General features: G+C 35.4%; 1 long non-coding RNA gene across 1 annotated transcript; it reads right to left on the bottom strand.

Annotated features, from left to right (window-relative positions):
- Positions 1–766: 766 nt before the first annotated feature.
- LOC122148273 lies at positions 767–2,456 on the bottom strand. The gene is made up of 3 exons (XR_006162221.1): positions 2,212–2,456; positions 989–2,098; positions 767–906 (listed from the first exon to the last, which is right to left on the bottom strand). It is a non-coding gene; the product is annotated as an uncharacterized LOC122148273 (long non-coding RNA).
- Positions 2,457–4,784: the final 2,328 nt, after the last annotated feature.

Genomic DNA, 4,784 nt, shown 5'->3' with positions numbered 1-4,784 from the left:
CTGTCGAATTTGAACCACTGAACTTGTGAAAGCAAATTTGTAAAGTGAAATAAAATGGACTGAAAATTGCCTGTCGAATATTATACATCGTATTCTTAAAAAGATTGAATATTTCGGAAGTGAACTCTGGAAGGTGAATATGAATTATTGATTTTTTTAATTATGAAAATGTGTGTGAAATGTTTTGAATTGAAATATTCACAGCTTAAATAAGCAACTTTTAAATTCCAGACCTTAAAAATGCAAACCCTGACATTACAAGGCATTACACTGTTAATCTAGTGCATTATATTTTTCAGTTAGTGCAACTCAACATGCTTTTTTGTTTCAAAGACATTTGTCATTATTTTTCTTCCATAAAAAACACATTTTTCTACAAATTGAGGTTGAAGTTATTTTCTGTAATAATGGGCAGATTGTCATAAATGGTGTAGACTGTAGACTGTACCTGTGATACTTCTAATTGTTTTGTTTCAGCTGGACTGTTTTGAAATGTGGCATATTGGTTATACCAGACTGCCACCTGTTGACTAATGCTGTTATTGTCTTTTTATGCACAGAATGTTTTTGTACAGCATTCTCCAGCCTTTGACACACTGTGTTCACTCACGGCACAGAAATATATGCCACTGTCGTCTGGCTCTAGATGATTCACTTTCAGCGATCCACTTTCAGGAACACTTTTTTGAGCTTCAAATTTTTTCTCATCAACATCTCCAAATTCTGGCTTACTGTTAGTCATAGTGAACACAATGAGCCTCATAGTCTCTCCTGGACGCTGTCTGTACCAGTACATCTGGTAGTATGAACTACCCTTATTGTGACTGCAGTTCAAAGAAGCAGAACCATTCTTTGTTTCCCAAAGAATTTTAGGCTCTTGAACAACACCATCTCCACCCACGGTAGCTGTGGACAAAATTAAAATAAATTAATAAGAATGTCAGGTTATTGTTTCAGTTGCTATGGAAGCGATTGAAGTTTTACATACCTTGACTGCAGTGCAGTAACAGAATCAATGTAATAATAGCCCTAGTCATGTTGAGTTTTGGTGGGAGAGTGAGTCCCAACCTTTGAAATGATTCAAACTCTAGCTGTTGTTGAACAGGATATGACATCATAGGATGTAAAGGTAATTAACAATACCATATGAACATATGTATATTATTACTCCTAGTTTTTATTAAGATTTTTTTTTCTCTAATACAAATATGTGATATTCAGATTTATTTAATACGGAGAATCGAATGAAGCCCTTATGATACTTTCAAGCCTCATGTATAAATCTGTAAAATACTGTAAAAATCCCCTTCCTTTGGATGAGATGTTAAACTGAGGTGCTCATTCTCTGTGGTCATTAAAAATCCCATGGCACTTCTCATAAAAAGTAGTGGTGTATCCCCGGTGTCCTGGCTAAATTTCCTCCACTGGCCCTTGTCAGTCATGGTTTCCTAATAATCCCTATCCACTGAATTGGCTCTGTCTCTCTCTCCTCTCCACCTGTAGCCTGTGTGTGGTGAGCGCACTGGGGCCGTTGTACTGTGGCTGCCGTCGCATCATCCAGGTGGATGCTGTACACTGGTGGTGGGTGAGGAGAGATCCCATGATATGATTGTAAAGCGCTTTCGGTGTACAGCAATACACAATACAGCTCTATGTAAATGCTTCATTGAAGTAAAGTGCTTCAGTAAATGAAGTAAATGCTTCATTCATTCACCTCACTTTGATCTTTTGCTGATAAACCATTACTGTAACAGTGCCAAGTTTTTGTATTAGACAGTGGGAGTTTAGAGCACTGTGTCATATGCTGCACAGAAATACACTGCACTGTCATCCACTGTGAGGTTTTTAATCGTCAGAGTGCCGTTACGCCTTCCATTTCCATTCAGAAAAATCTTGTTTTTAAATTCTGTTTCTATTTGATCAGTTTCACCATTAAGGTTTCCCATTAGTTTAAATCCCAGAGTGCCCTGGGTCTGTTTGTACCACATCATTTGGAAATAACTTCCTATATTGTGTGTACATATGAACACAGCTGATGTGTCTCGGTCCTTTACTGATTTAGAAGGAGTCTGGTAAACAATGTTACCAAAAGTGGAAGCTGCAAAGAGACAAATAAATGAAAGATTTAATAACAAAGTTTCAGTAAAAGATGATTTACATGCAGCTGTTGGTATAAAAATTCAAGAAACACTTCATAAAAGACATTATTACCTGTGAGCCACATAAATGTGACAGAGAAACTTAGGAGAATCTTATTCATGCTGTTTCCCTGTGCTACAGTATGTGACTCTGCTGTGAGTAATTACAGGTGATGAAATAATAAAGACAATGGAGGAAGTGATGTCACTAAAGGGAATTTCTGACAGCTCAAGTTTACTCTATTTGAATTAAAGTTTGTAAAGTGGGCTGACAACTGTATTTGTATTTTCTGTAATTATAGTAAGGAACTCGTAATTTTGTGACTGAATTTTTTTGAATTTTTTGACTAATTGTGAATTATGTTCTTAGCAGTGTGCATGTCTGAATGTTCTGTAAGATTCTACACTAAAAAAAATTTCCAGATGTATTTTGTATAGATCTTTGATAATATTATATTTAAGTAGTACCTTCAGAGTTTACTACATTCTGTCATATTATCAAACTGTATATTTTTATGTAGTATATGTGCCATTTATTAGTTGTGCTATATTGCCACCTGTTGACTGTTATTGTCAGTGCCATTTTATTATGTTTCCTACAGCACTCCAGCTATTGACATGAGTGTAATGTATGCCATTGTCATTGTTGTCACTTTTAGGAGCATTTTTAAGAGCTTCATATTTTTACTTTTTTAACATCTCCAAAGTGTGTATCTCCATAATCAGTAGTGAATACTATATACTCTCTATTTTATACTCTATTTTCTCTCCTGGACACTGTCGATACCAGTTCATCATACAGCCAGCACTTGTTGTGTGTGCTGTCCATAACCGCAGAACTCTTTTTTGCTTTACAAAGAATAGTTTCTTGTATAACATAAAGTCTGATGGTTAATAATGTCTTGTCTGTAATTTGAGAAATGTTGTAGGCTGTTCTTATTCTTACAGACAGTTGAACTTGTGTGGACTTAGAGAAATGTCAACATCTGAACGATTATAGAAAATATAGATTAACTTGAGTTTATGGATAATTACACATTTTAATATTTAAAAAAATACCTGTTGAAAGTTGAAACGTGATAACCCCTTCAGAAATCATTAATTATTAATAACAAAAGATACTTTGATATAATAACCTTTTAAATTCCTTTGTGTATTTATTGCTAAGCTACTTGTATGCATTATAATCACTGAACCACTAGTCCAGGTGCAAAGTGGGAGTGAATTTGCAGTCACTGATAATCGTGTAGTTTTTGTATCAGACTGAGGTGATTCTGAGCACTGTGTAATATGCTGCACAGAAATACACTGCACTGTCAGTCAGCGTGAGGTTGTTGATAGTCAGAGTGACATTTTTTCTCCCATCTCCATCCAGTTTGATCTTGTCATTATATTTAGTCTCCTTGATCTCTTGTTTAATATTAAGGTATCCCATGAGCTGCAGGTCCATGGTGATCTTGTTTTGTTTGTACAATTGTATGACATCATAGTTTTGTACATTGTTTGTACATTTGATCTCAGCAAATTCATTTTCTTTCTTCAGGAGATGAGAAGGAGTCTGGTCAACACTTTTACCAAGAATGCTGACTGTAAATATAAATATAAATGGTTTAACTATATATTGATGTGATGATATCTCATAGATTTCAATGACACAATGTACTAGCAATAATTAAAAACAATTACCTGCAACAAGACACAGAATAAAAAAAGAAACACAGAGACAGCGAGCGTTAATCATGTTGTCTCTCTCTCTGCTGAATGATTCCACTATGAATCAAATACAAGGCATGAAGGAAGTGATGTCATCTACGGTGGCAGCTTAGTTTTCTCTCTTAAATGCATCTCTCTGACTGGAAACCATTGGCTTTCATTCAACAAGACATTGCATGGAAGACTACTGTTTACTTGTATTATAGTGCCCCCTTTTGGCTGGTATACTCTTGAATTTTGATAAGATTTGGGTTGAAGATGTGTGTACAAGATGTTTTTGTACATCTGTGCACAAATCACTGAACAGAAATACATGGCACTATCATCTGGCTGTGCATTCTTCACAGTAAGAGATCCACTCTCAGGAATATGTTTATCAGCATCAAATTTACTTTGATCAGAATCGCCAAAGTCTGAATCCTTTTTCATGTGTGCAGTTCAACTGAGCAGAACTCCCTTTTACTGCCATTAAAACACTTGGAATTTGTGAAACAGCACTGTTACCTGCAATTGAGCATAAAAATGTATAAGCAATTTTAAAAAGTTATTCTGTTAAATATGTTTTAATGAAGATAGTTTGAATACTTTGGCCGCAGTGCAGCATCAGAATCAACAGAATAATGTTTCTCATCTTGTTAAGTTGAGGCTGGCTGGGTTAAATTACAATCTTCTGTGATGATTCAAATTTTAGTTGTTAATACAGGATGTGACATCATTATCATCATGGTGATCTCAGGGTGGGGCAAAATTCAGAATTTAAGAAAGAGTTCACCGAGTTGGGATGTGAACTGAATTGACCACATACTACAAGATGTTAAGCAACACTTTAAGCAAGACGTGCAGGTGTTGTGTTTCGTATTGGCACTGAATCAAAACCCACAGGTGTGGAGAAGAACATGATAAAATATACGCCGTTTAAAAGAGGTTTTTGTA

This window comes from Cyprinus carpio, chromosome A17 (genome assembly GCF_018340385.1).
Source record: "Cyprinus carpio isolate SPL01 chromosome A17, ASM1834038v1, whole genome shotgun sequence".
In the NCBI taxonomy this organism is placed as follows: domain Eukaryota; kingdom Metazoa; phylum Chordata; class Actinopteri; order Cypriniformes; family Cyprinidae; genus Cyprinus; species Cyprinus carpio.
Note: the sequence above shows the minus strand (reverse complement) of the source record. Positions and strands in the feature narration are given on the sequence as shown.